Source organism: Ascaphus truei, chromosome 8 (genome assembly GCF_040206685.1).
Source record: "Ascaphus truei isolate aAscTru1 chromosome 8, aAscTru1.hap1, whole genome shotgun sequence".
Taxonomy (NCBI): Eukaryota; Metazoa; Chordata; class Amphibia; order Anura; family Ascaphidae; genus Ascaphus; species Ascaphus truei.
In genome coordinates this window covers 48,581,383-48,596,002 of record NC_134490.1, presented here as the reverse complement: position 1 = coordinate 48,596,002, position 14,620 = coordinate 48,581,383, and the positions used below count along the sequence as shown (strand labels likewise).

At 42.3% G+C, this 14,620-nt stretch overlaps 1 long non-coding RNA gene across 1 annotated transcript; it reads right to left on the bottom strand.

The window, feature by feature from the left end:
• Positions 1 to 2,676: 2,676 nt before the first annotated feature.
• LOC142500936 (uncharacterized) lies at positions 2,677 to 13,583 on the bottom strand. Its single transcript, XR_012803363.1, has 3 exons — positions 13,297 to 13,583; positions 10,842 to 10,899; positions 2,677 to 2,793 (listed from the first exon to the last, which is right to left on the bottom strand). It is a non-coding gene; the product is annotated as an uncharacterized LOC142500936 (long non-coding RNA).
• Between the last annotated feature and the right edge of the window lie 1,037 nt (positions 13,584 to 14,620).

Below are 14,620 nucleotides of genomic sequence, written 5' to 3'. Positions count from 1 at the left end.
TGTCGCTCTGTCACGCCGCTTCTACTATAAGCGCACGCGATGGCGGCAATACATTTGTTTTGCCGTGACATCGACGTCGCCGGTACTATAAGCGCAGCCTTAAGAAGACAAAGCAGCGACTTATGGTTGAGAAGAAGCAGATCATTGCACTCAAACTAAAGGATCAACAATAAAAGACTGTGCGCTGATCATAAAGAGAGCTGTAGACTTCTTCATGAAATTGAACACAAACACAGATAACAGACGGCCTAATAAAGCAGAGGACAAGCGAGAAAAAAACACCATGTGTCCTTCCAAAAGAATTGGCAAAAGCAATACAAGTTAAGAGGGGTGGTGGGTCACAGAGGTGGCCTAAAAGATTCCTATTTGCACTCGCTAGACCAGTTAGTTAGGCTAGGAAAAATTCAATCCTTGGAGATAGCTCCATAGCCATACATGTACAATTATAAAATCATATTTATTAAACATATATACAAAAGACTTAATGTCTAAAATTCCACTATGTGGTTTCTGGAAACACAGAGAGAGCACCGGGGTAGTGCAGTGTAGCTATGAGAGTGATTCAAATTGTGGGAGACTGTTGTTTAGTATACTGTCGTATTGGTTCTGCTGATGTTCCCATCATAATCCCATATTAGTATCATAAAGGTATATAACCTGTGTAGTTACACACATATACCTGGATGTAAGATAAAGAAACACTATCTGAGGTACCCATTGCTGACAATCATCCTAGACGATGATCAATAACATCTTGGACTACCCCATACCATATACATTCATTCAAACTGATATCAAAGGCAGACCAATTCGCAGTATTTATACACCCCTCATATGACTTTGCCATATCACACGCGCTATACATCCTGTGCTGATTATGTACAATCATTTCTGCCCCTTATGAGAGTACACAACACTCCATGCACTGATTCTTATACGTTACCAAGGTAACATGAATCTCTGATAGCCGGACGCACATTACACATACCCCTTAACGGGGATTATTTACAGCTGTCCTCCTATCCATACAACCCTGGGATTGGTTGGGAGATGCTACACGCCCCCAACCAACCAGTATTTAGAGTAGGGAGGAGACTAGTGACGTCACTCCCATTACCCTGACGAAGCGCCTACGAGCGTGAAACGTGCGTTGGTACGTGATGACGCACTTCCGGTGACGTCATCTGGAGTCGCGGAGGAACACAAAGTGGGAAGCTGAGAGATTTTTCAGGCTGACAGGTCGTATGAACAGCTAAAGGGAGCGCGCTACAGACATACTGGTGCATGCATTTAGACAGCACCAATAACAGCACTGGCTTCCTAACTAAAAACGGAGCCATACTATATGTAGTGACGCCCAGACTACTATCGGTTTTGCCTAGTGGGGCGCATACATCAGGCGCACCAGGCATCTTACTCTAGGAAGGTAGAGGGACAGTATATAGGGGTCCCTAAACTATTCTGTCTAGATATCACCTGACATATAGGGACGTTACCCTGAAATACATAGCCCCACCTTACACGGCTATTAGCCATAACTACCTAGTAACCCTCCCACGCTGTGATCCCAACCCACTACACAGGTTATATACCTTTATGATACTAATATGGGATTATGATGGGAACATCAGCAGAACCAATACGACAGTATACTAAACAACAGTCTCCCACAATTTGAATCACTCTCATAGCTACACTGCACTACCCCGGTGCTCTCTCTGTGTTTCCAGAAACCACATAGTGGAATTTTAGACATTAAGTCTTTTGTATATATGTTTAATAAATATGATTTTATAATTGTACATGTATGGCTATGGAGCTATCTCCAAGGATTGAATTTTTCCTAGCCTAACTAACTGGTCTAGCGAGTGCAAATAGGAATCTTTTAGGCCACCTCTGTGACCCACCACCCCTCTTAACTTGACTATATATCCCGTATGCACCCTATTATTCTCTCCCAGTAATATATTTTATTCCAATCTATGGAGAGCGGCAGCCAACCCCTGCTTTGTTATATATGCTTATAAGAACTCCGTTCTTTTCGGTTGACCAGCTCCCCAGAAATGGGACTGCGTCAGCACAGCAAGTGTTAAGCGTGTGTGATATAAGTGAACAATAGACTTTGCCATCCGTCTGTGCAACTGGGTACTATATTACTAGCTTCTATGGCTGGTTTTCTGTCCACAACACCTGATTTTGATGCGTGGCAAACTGAAGCCACTTCTGTCTTTTCACTTGATCAGGAGCTACCACCAAGCTCCAGTCAGAATGATATTAAGGGTTTCTTTTCCAGTCTAGAAAGGGCAATAAAATTACAGACCCGTATCTGGTGGGAGATAACAAGCCTCACCAATTATCTAAGACTGGACCTAGTCCCTCGAGGTCTTAGACTGAACTTAGCTCCATCCCAGTATCAAACCGATGAAGCCTTTAATAAGGCATGGGAGTCAGAACTGCTTAAATGTTCATTTAAATTAATGAAACTACTCATTGAACATGAGACAGACAAACTAACAAAAACCAACAACAACATAGTACTGATTAAAAAAGACATTGAGACCTGGAGTGGACAGGAAGAATTTAATGACCTAGAAAAAAAGCTAAAATCAAACATTGACAAATTGAAAGCAGACATCAAATTAAGAAAACAGAAAAAATTTATTAGGGACTCCTCTGACTTCAAGGAAGGGAACATCTTTAGGTATAAAATAAAAGCCTCCAAAAAAAGATTTGTCCCGCAGCCACTAGAAACATCTTCAACGGAATGGGAACACTCTGCCAGTGACACTGACCCTGAAACACAAGGAGAGAGAGTTAATATACCCCACCCTGAATACACTAACCCCGGGCCACATACTGCTTCTGATCTGCATTTTTTAGGAGTAGGAGGCAGATACATCCAACCAGGCCGAGGAAGACAAGGAGGGGGAGGGGAGGTGTCACTAAGAGACAGAGAGATATGGGGATACCAACCCCAGATGCAACAGAGGAGGCCCTACAGAGGGAAGAAGAGAAGAAACAGGTAGTGAACCTATCTAACAAAGTGCTGACCACACTCCATATAGAAGTTCTATGCAAAGGCCTGTCTTTTTCTCCCACCAATGATATAGTCCCCTTCGAGTGCATAAAAGATCTTAATCTGTTCTCACGTAAACTCCTTCTACACAAGTTTTTTCAGAGAAGGAGACACAATTTTATACAGGGAACAATACTAGAAGACTTGACAGACGATGACCTAGACAATTTAGAGATGTTGAATGATCTAGAGGAAGTCTCCAGTAGACCGTATGGTGAGGGTCCATTCACAGACCTCAAGACACAATCCACTTTTACACCTCCCTCAGAGTCTTGCTCAAATGTGGATGTGTTCGTGAAACTGGTAACGACCGATATCCTACAGCTGAGTAAAACTAACCATAGACAAAACCTTACGCACCCACAACGCCTTGCACTAGCAGATCTGGAGAAAGACCCCTTGATCGAGATTAAACCCTCTGACAAGGGCGGCAACATAGTCCTTCTTAATAAGGAGGACTATGCGGCCGAATGTAAAAGACTGCTCTCAGATCAAGCGAGTTATAGGGTACTTCAGGAAGACCCAACAATAGTGTTCAAAACACAACTCATGAAAATACTGAGTGAGGGTGTAGACGAGAAAGTTATCTCCAAAAAAGAGCAGGAGTACATTATGGTAAAGAATCCTCAGATTGCCACGTTCTATCACCTACCTAAGCTACATAAACTTAAACTACCGCCGCCAGGGAGACCAATAGTATCGGGTATTGACAGCCTGACGGCGTGTGCTAGCAAATATCTAGACGTGATTCTGAGACCATTTGTGAACTCCCTACCGTCGTACCTAAGGGATACCAAAGACGTACTTTTACGTCTTGAGGATGTGGTTGTCAGTGCAGACACACTACTTGTAGGTCTAGACGTTGAGGGACTCTACACAAGTATCCCTCACGTTGTTGGATTGAAAGCTGTAACACACTTTCTTAAACAACGAGGTAATAACTTCAAAAAACACAATGAATTTGTAATCCAGTTATTGGATTTTGTACTCACAAAAAACTACTTTATCTTTGACAAAAGATTCTATCACCAAATCCAGGGCACCGCTATGGGGACCACATGTGCCCCCACCTACGCCAATTTATATTTAGGCTGGTGGGAGGAAACAGTGGTCTTCAGCGAGGCCATGGAAGAATACACGAGGTATGTGGACTGGTGGGGGCGCTATATTGATGACGTCATCCTCCTATGGAAAGGCCCCCCACCGCTCCTCAAACAATTCATTGAGAAGTTAAATGACAATAACCACAACCTAAGACTTACTCTAAACATGGACGACACAACCCTGAACTTCCTTGACCTGACAATCAGTAAACAGAAAGATGGGAAACTCACCACAACCATATATAGGAAAGAAACATCGACTAACAGTCTCCTAAGGGCTGAGAGCCATCACCCGAAACATATCATCCACAACATCCCTACGGGACAGTTCCTTAGATTAAGAAGGAACTGTTCAACTGTAGAGGAATTCAATAAACAAGCTGATGATATGACTGCTAGATTTATCAACCGAGGCTACTCAAAAAACAACATACGCAAAGCCAAAAAACGGGCTATCAATACACCACGAGCACAGCTATTGGTAGACAGACAACATCCACAAACACAGACTGGCAAAACCATACGGTACATCGGGACATATAATAACCAGTGGCAGGATCTGCGAAAGATATTTAGCAAATACTGGCATATCCTAACAAATGATGTTGACTTGAAAAAGGTCCTCAAAGACACTCCAACAATGACATGTAGGAGGGCACGTAACTTAAAAGACAGACTAGTACATAGTCACTACAAGGACACTAAACCTAGGACATGGTTAGGAGACAGGATACCCATGGGGTCATACCCATGTGGCCGGTGCAAGGCCTGTCCCTTTATGCAAGTAACTAGAAACATCTGCAAACCTGTAAGCAGTGACTATACCATAAAGAGCCACATCAACTGTCTGACAGAAGAGGTTGTATACCTCATCACGTGCAGGTGTGGGGCACGCTATGTAGGAAAGACCCATAGGGCCCTTAAAGTGAGGATCCTGGAACATCTAGGGTCCATCAGAAATAAGAAAGACACCCCCGTCGCCCGCCATGTTCTAAACGAACACAATGGGGATCCCAAATTCCTCACCTTCTGTGGGATTGAGCATATACCTTGGGGCCAGCGAAAGGGCAACTGGGACAGACGTCTTATGCAGTGTGAGTGTCAGTGGATATTCACACTGCAGACTCTGACCCCAGGAGGCCTAAACGAGGGCTATATCTATTCAGCATTCCTGTAAGGATTATACCTTGACTGCCACCGTGATAGTTAAACATGAAGATATGGTAATGGGGCCTCTGTGATAAATGACACTTAGTGACAGGTCAAGCAAAGACCAACGAGATCAGACAAGGGAACCAAGATGAGGGGGTAAATCAGTAATTAACCACTGACCCAACATACTTTTACTACACAGAGATGGGGTCCCTGCATCCATTCCCAAGACATCAATAATGAGTGAACAAGACAATGGGCAGTTAAATAGAGTCCTAAACTCCGTAAGTTCGTATTGACTTTAGAGGCGGACCTTAGTACCAACGTACATTCCTATACCTTACACATACATACCTAGGTATAAGGTACTCAATCACAACCACTAACTGAAGTATATAAATACATTGCTGAGGATCAACCGAGATGATGATCAACAACACCGTGTACCAACCCCTACCCCCCAGAATGATGGGGATAATCTGTAGAGACCACGGATCCAATATATTCTTTGACCACATAGGGATGGGGTTCTTACATCCACTCCCAAGATACGAACAATGAGAGAACAAGACAATGGGCAGTTAAATAGAGTCCTAAACTCCTCTAAGTCCGTATTGACTTTAGAGGCGGACCTTAGCAGAAGCTAACACTCCTACACCTCACACACATATACCTGGATGTAAGATAAAGAAACACTATCTGAGGTACCCATTGCTGACAATCATCCTAGACGATGATCAATAACATCTTGGACTACCCCATACCATATACATTCATTCAAACTGATATCAAAGGCAGACCAATTCGCAGTATTTATACACCCCTCATATGACTTTGCCATATCACACGCGCTATACATCCTGTGCTGATTATGTACAATCATTTCTGCCCCTTATGAGAGTACACAACACTCCATGCACTGATTCGGATACGTTACCAAGGTAACATGAATCACTGATAGCCGGACGCACATTACACATACCCCTTAACGGGGATTATTTACAGCTGTCCTCCTATCCATACAACCCTGGGATTGGTTGGGAGATGCTACACGCCCCCAACCAACCAGTATTTAGAGTAGGGAGGAGACTAGTGACGTCACTCCCATTACCCTGACGAAGCGCCTACGAGCGTGAAACGTGCGTTGGTACGTGATGACGCACTTCCGGTGACGTCATCTGGAGTCGCGGAGGAACACAAAGTGGGAAGCTGAGAGATTTTTCAGGCTGACAGGTCGTATGAACAGCTAAAGGGAGCGCGCTACAGACATACTGGTGCATGCATTTAGACAGCACCAATAACAGCACTGGCTTCCTAACTAAAAACGGAGCCATACTATATGTAGTGACGCCCAGACTACTATCGGTTTTGCCTAGTGGGGCGCATACATCAGGCGCACCAGGCATCTTACTCTAGGAAGGTAGAGGGACAGTATATAGGGGTCCCTAAACTATTCTGTCTAGATATCACCTGACATATAGGGACGTTACCCTGAAATACATAGCCCCACCTTACACGGCTATTAGCCATAACTACCTAGTAACCCTCCCACGCTGTGATCCCAACCCACTACACAGGTTATATACCTTTATGATACTAATATGGGATTATGATGGGAACATCAGCAGAACCAATACGACAGTATACTAAACAACAGTCTCCCACAATTTGAATCACTCTCATAGCTACACTGCACTACCCCGGTGCTCTCTCTGTGTTTCCAGAAACCACATAGTGGAATTTTAGACATTAAGTCTTTTGTATATATGTTTAATAAATATGATTTTATAATTGTACATGTATGGCTATGGAGCTATCTCCAAGGATTGAATTTTTCCTAGCCTAACTAACTGGTCTAGCGAGTGCAAATAGGAATCTTTTAGGCCACCTCTGTGACCCACCACCCCTCTTAACTTGACTATATATCCCGTATGCACCCTATTATTCTCTCCCAGTAATATATTTTATTCCAATCTATGGAGAGCGGCAGCCAACCCCTGCTTTGTTACAAAAGCAATACAATCCAGCATGAATGGGAAGGCTCCCGGGGCATATGGAATTATAATTTCAAATCCCAAGGAAGAAGTGGAAAAAATATTTGCGAAGCTCTTTACATGCTGTTTGAAGAACAGGAAAATTCCGGAACAATGGAGTAAATCCATAGTTATCCTCAGCCCCAAGAAAAAAGACAAAGAAGACCTCAAGAACTACAGACCAATCAGTCTACTTCCAATCACTTACAAGATTTCTATGAAGATACTCAGTAATTGGATGCAACAGATCCTTGCCTTTGCCCAACCTAGAGAATACGCGGGATTTCGCAGTGATTACAGCACAATGGACCACATCCAAGAAGTGATTTCCCGAAGTAACAAAAACAATCTACCATTCCGTTTAGGATTGTAGATTACGAAAAGCAATTCAGTCTGTCTACACCTCAGCGGTCCTAGATGCATTAAGAAGACAAAATGTTGATATTATAGAGAACATCTACGAGAATGCCACATCAACGATTAGATTACATGAAGATATAAGCAAGATAAGTATCAGCCAGGCAGTGCGGCAGAGAGACACAATATCACCAAAGCTTTTCACAGCAACACTTGAAGAATTATTGAAGACATTACATTGGGAAGAAAAAGGAATCAAAATCAACAGTGAATATTGGAGTCACCTACTGTACAATTTGCAGGTAACATTTTGAAGTGAAACTTTTTTGCTGGCAGCTACCAAAATGTTGGTTTCACAAAATCGCCTTGATGGTGACAGAAGTTGGTAATGGAAGTGACATCAGTGCTGGCAGAAGAGGCCGCCGGCAACGCCATGCCTCTAGACACTGAGACTTTCTCTGATCAGCTATGGAATTTCAGGTCATCGCCAGTTTGTCTAGTTCTTGGTTACTATTCAGAGCTATGGAAATCTGGGTGCTGACCAATCAGGATTGTCCCATTAATCGGGTCCATCAATAATGAGGTAGGGAGCAGTGATCAAGGGCCAATCAGAAGGAAGGCTGAACTAGACTTCAAAACACAGCCCACCATGGTGAGGCCAGAGAGCGTGTGAAATTTGAATATCCCAATCAAATCAGCTCTTACAGAGCTGATGCTCTTCCTCAGATACCAGGGTGGAGTTCCAGGTGTACCACCGGGTCCGGAGCCATGCTTCTGGGAAGAACAGTACTCCAGCTGTGTATCCCTGGTATATAACCATTGTCCCCAGTTCAGGTATACTGTACTGTACAATGTGTTTAACACTCATAGTAACACATCATATATTAACCAGCGCATGGTTTCTTTTCACGCAGGAGTGAAAAGTTGCCATTGCTATAGGTTAGTCCTATTGAGAGGCAGAAGGAGCATGGGTGCCATGCTACCCGTGCCATCACAGCAAACACACACTGCAGAGATATCTATCCCTGGCATGAAATATTTAAACTAAGCATATCTCCTGAACAAAGCATCGGATTTTACAAATGAAAACATCCACTGAAGGGGCAAATACAGTAAATAAAAAAAGTGTGTGTGCCGAGCACGCGCATTTAAAGTGAAACTTCTTTGTTTTTTGTCAGTGTTTTGTCACTGAAATTGTATTTGTGATGGCGAAGTTTTTAATTCAATGAAAGAGATTTGCGAGTATAATTTATTTTTGTGTTGAAATGTCCATACTATCACTTGAGATACATTATATAATTGACTTATGATAACTAAAGTAAGATCCATATACTTTGGATTGTAAAGTATCTAAATGTTGTTACTCTCAAACGTCTTTAATTTAAAGCAAATCAGAAAAATCAAAACACAATTTCAGTGACAGAATGTAAAGAAGTTTGAGTTAGAATGCTTGTGCTCGGCAAACAACCCGTTTATAAAAAAAAACAAAACGTTACAGTAATATATTATAGCAATCTATATACAAGTCATGTGTTATATGTTTATTTATTAAATGTTGTACCAGGAAGTAATACATTGAGAGTTACCTCTCGTTTTCAAGTATTTCCTGGGTATAGAGTTAAGATGGCAAATAATACATGGTTACAAATACAGTTACATAAGTGAACAGGGTATACGTTATATACAAGACATTGCATGCACAGTTAGAGATAATATATATTATAGGTGTAACACCTTGCATGATAAATGCTAGATTTGTAAGATTTGTGCTATTTGCACTTGAATACAGGCATACCCCGCATTAACGTACGCAATGAGACCGGAGCATGTATGTAAAGTGAAAATGTACTTAAAGTGAAGCACTCCCTTTATTCCACTTATCGATGCATGTACTGTACTGCAATCATCATATACGTGCATAACTGATGTAAATAACGCATTTGTAACAGGCTCTATAGTCTCCCCGCTTGCGCACAGCTTCGGTACAGGTAGGGAGCCGGTATTGCTGTTCAGGACGTGCTGACAGGCGCATGCGCGAGCTGCCGTTTGCCTGTTGAGCGATATGTTCTTACTCACGAGTGTACTTAAAGTGAGTGTACTTAAACCGGGGTATGCCTGTACAGTGTTGTTATGTGGGTTTTTTTCTGGGCTCTGTGCATGCGTTGGGGCGGAACATGTCACTACCGTTACACACTTCCTGTAACGATGAAGGAGATTTGCAGGTGCCACTAAAGAAGTTTCACTTCAAAATAAATAGGCAAAGCGTGAATAAGTGCGGAATACGGTTTTAACCCTTTGCACCTGGGACCGGTCGCGTAATTCTGGCGTCTGATGACATGAATGCAAGACGAGGGAGTGATCCTATTCCATTCTCATGCAGGCCAGATCTCACCCGAGAAAAACAAGCTACGTCATGGGGCCCCTTGAGCGCCAAACCCCATGACGTAGTGGTGATGTCATGGGGCATTTAAGGGGTTAAGGGTGGTTAAGCGTCTGATCTTTAGAGTGGTACACCTCAGTTCACCATACCTCTGTGCGAGTTACAACGAGGTATTCAACATGAGGTCAACATCTCTTATGAACCAGGTCCTTTCTACCAATATTAATTATTATTAATTAGTTCATTCATTCAAATTCATACCATTAAATGCTATTGATATGATATTCTAGCAAGAGGCGGGTAGTTGTTTTGCTTATGAAAAGTAGATAAACAATTTTATTTTGTCATGTCCTCAGACAAGGTAGATGATACACCACACCATGCAAAGTTATAAAACTTTATAATAAGAGCTGCAAGGACATTAACTAACCTTCTGTGACATTCAAATTTAAAAAGCCTTTAATTATTCAAGAGAGAAAAGCTTTAGATTTATCTCCTAAATTAATTACTTATCAAAAGAGTTTTTTCAAAACATGTTCCCATAGGAAATTCTTCATTAGATCAGTACAACACCACGTTTTCCCATTGTATGTCCCAGCGATTTTACTTTACTATAAGAACCGTTTCCTTTGTTTACACTTTGTGAAGAATTGGCTTTGTTAACCACTGTAATGGGCACGGGAGCGGTTATGAGTCCATGTTACCTGTGGACAAAACCATGGGAGGGGAATAAAAGTTACCTAAATGTGTCATGCGCCCTGGGCCAACTCTCCTGTAATCCCGGATATCACCGGAAACCTGGAAAAGAGTTGTCAGAATATATATTTGTTGTAATTCTTTCGTTATTTCTTATTTGATATTACACTGAGCAGGGCTGAGATTCTTGATTTGTATTGGCTACACTGAAGGTATCTAAACACTAATACTAAAGTGGCCAAGTAGGTGGTACTGATATTACTGATTGTATTGTATGTCTTTATTTATATAGCGCCATTAATGTACATAGCGCTTCACACTAGTAATACATGTAATCAAATAAATAACAGATAATATAAATCAGGTCTTGGGAGTAAGTGCTACAGGCATAAAAGTAACATTAAGGAAGAGGAGTCCCTGCTCCGAGGAGCTTACAGTCTAATTGGTAGGTAGGGAGAACGTACAGAGACAGTAGGAGGGAGTTCTGGTAAGTGCGTCTGCAGGGGGCCAAGCTTTATGTAACATGTGTCCAGTATTATCCACAGTGCTATTCATATGCTTCTTTAAGCAAGTGTGTCTTAAGGTGGTTCTTAAAGGTGGATAGAGAGGGTGCTAGTCGGGTATTGAGGGGAAGGGCATTCCAGAGGTGCGGGGCAGTCAGTGAAAAAGGTTTAAGGCGGGAGAGGGCTTTAGATACAAAGGGGGTAGAAAGAAGACATCCTTGAGAAGAACGCAAGAGTCTGGATGGTGCATAGCGAGAAATTAGGGATGAGATGTAAGGAGGGGCAGAAGAGTGTAAAGCTTTAAAAGTGAGGAGAAGAATGGAGTGTGAGATGCGGGATTTGATCGGAAGCCAGGAGAGGAGATTTCATGACGGGAGATGCTGAGACAGATCTAGGAAAGAGTAGAGTGATTCTGGCAGCAGCGTTTAGGATAGATTGTAGGGGAGACAGGTGACAGGCAGGAAGGCCGGACAGCAGGAGGTTACAGTAATCAAGACGGGAAACAATGAGGGCCTGAGTCAGAGTTTTAGCAGTCGAGCAACAGAGGAAAGGGCGTATCTTTGTTATATTGCGTAGGAAAAAGCGACAGATTTTAGATATGTTTTGAATGTGAGGGGCGAATGTGAGAGAAGAGTCGAGTGTGACCCCTCGGCAGTGTGCTTGGGCTACTGATCCCTAGAGGATCATATTGGTAACCGTGTACAATGATAAATGTTTTTCATTATTCGCTGTTCTAAATTGTCAATCAAACTTGTATCCATTTCCAAATTGATTACATTCAAGCATATCTCTTAGAATATATATACAGTATGGTGCAATTATTTCATTATTTCTTATTTGCTGTCACACTTGAGCTGGGCTGAGATCCTGGCAAAGTGCATTGTGAAGAATAAAACTACTGGAGGCTGTACTCGTTTTTATTGGCTTCACATATCATTTGTACACTTGCTTGTTCCAAATTGCAATCAAAATTGTTCTCTTGACACAAATAAAAAGAAATACATTTAGTTAACTTGTATAAATCAATCAATCAGAAAGAGGAGGGAAAAGATGATGAGAGGAGGGAAAAGACGATGAGAGGAGGGCAAAGACGAGGAGAGGAAGGCAAAGACGATGAGAGAAGGGCAGAGACAATGAGAGGAGGGCAAAGACAATGAGAGGAGGACAAAGATGATGAGAGAAGGGCAGAGACAATGAGAGGAGGGCAAAGACAATGAGAAGAGGGCAAAGACAATGAGAGGAGGGCAAAGACGATGAGAGGAGGGCAAAGACGATGAGAGGAGGGCAAAGATTTAGAGGGCAAACACATTTTGAAAACCATCTGCCTATAGTGGTAATAATCCAAGAAGGACATAGCATTATGTACTCATTTATCCCCAGGTGGGTAAAGGCAATAAGGGTCAGGTAATGCCCTGTCATGCATTGATTAGTACCGAAAAATAAACACTGTAGAAATAAAATAAAACATATCAAATTCATATGTGGAAATATTAAACCGTGATCAGCCCAGGTTACATAATTACATAGGGAATGTATTTCTGCTTAAGTGAGAACATTGGCATTAATAACACATTACCGTTAACAATAAGGATTGCAATAATCCTTATTTCCATTACAACGGTTTAATTCATTTAGGCCTTTGAGACCTACATGAAGACTCATGACTGGTTTAGGAGGCAGTGTACATGTACCACTACTGATTGATTGCATAAAATCTATTTCTTTAAGAAAATATTTCAGGCAGATGAATATACTTCCTATAACAAGTCAATTGCTGATTAAATGAATCCTCTGTATAGAATCAGCATCACCTTCCTACTTGCACCCCATTCTTTTCGTGAAAAAGCTAAAGATGTGCGAGTTCACAAGTCAGGCAACATTAACACAAAAATGTTGCACTATACAGTAAGTCCTACTTAGTAGAGTATAGCTACCCGGAAATTACCCGGACCCGGCAAATGAGAAGTGGGTAGCTGAAAAATACATCATTACTTACCTGCTGTCAGCGATGGAAGGCGAGGAAGACCCGTGATGAAGCCCGCGGCGACACCTAGGCAGGTCAGCAGAGGTCCCGTGGCAGTGGCAGAATCAGCAGTGTGTGTTCAGCCCGCGCGGGAGCTGCAGGACTCCATAGCAGTGTGAGCTGGGGAACCATGTGACCGGAGCAGGAGCAGAAGCGTTCCTATTGGACAGCCGGCTCTGGTAGGTGCGCTATGGGTTGGGGGGGAGCCTGCTCCTTTCATTTGTCCTGGGTCCCATGATTTCTGTTGGCGGCCCTGAATCCAAACCCTGTGAATATATCACATCTGTAGATATTGTGAATTGTGTCTCAATGTGAAAAGCATTATCAACAGCTGTCAATAACGCTTTTGTTTGTACTATAAAAGTTCTTGGCGCCCACCTAAGTAGACCCAGCACCAGGGGCGTAGCTATAATGTGGCTGCCCGGGCAAAGCCCAGTGGCCCGCGTTTATTGGGGCCTGCTCTCTGGGGTAACCAATCCGCCGACTGCGCGAACAGCGCTTGCCGATCTTGCATGCACAATCGGCACTTGCCGGGTGCTCGTGCGCATGCGTAGTCGGCAAGTGCCGGTCTCCCGGGAATGTCTTGCTACGCCACTGCCCAGCACCCTGGCAGGTATGAGAGACAGAGCATTGCCATGTATATAGTCAGCTGGTATAAACTCCTTAAGAGCCGGGCAGTGAGGGTCACATTTTAAAATAAATCGTGAAGAACATCTCTACAATGTGTACACTGCTGAATTTATATGGCTTTTCCAATTTAATTTCTTATTTATTTATTTATTTATAAAATATTTTACCAGGAAGTAATACATTGAGAGTTACCTCTCGTTTTCAAGTATGTCCTGGGCACAGAGTAAAACAAATAATACATGGTTACAAATACAGTTACATAAGTGAACAGGGTATACATTATATACAAGACATTGCATGCACAGTTAAAGAAAAAATATATTATGAGCGTATGAAACAGTTACAGACCAGGTTAAAATGTGAGACAGCCTTAGATTTGAAAGAACTTAAACTGGTGGTGGATGTGAGAGTCTCTGGTAGGTTATCCAACCATATTCCTAAAAACTTGACCCTATCTACTAAATTAATATTCATGCCCATATTTCATGTCTGTGTTCTAAGTAATTGCCCCTGCTTTCTTTGTATTCATTTCAATCCACGTCTATCACGAGACGTACAGTAGATCAATTTCAGACTGTAGGATGTAGCAATTTGTCCCAGGTTGAATAATGAAAACAGAGCTAGCATATGCGATCTTTCAAATTGTGTCATTAAATGAATTTATACA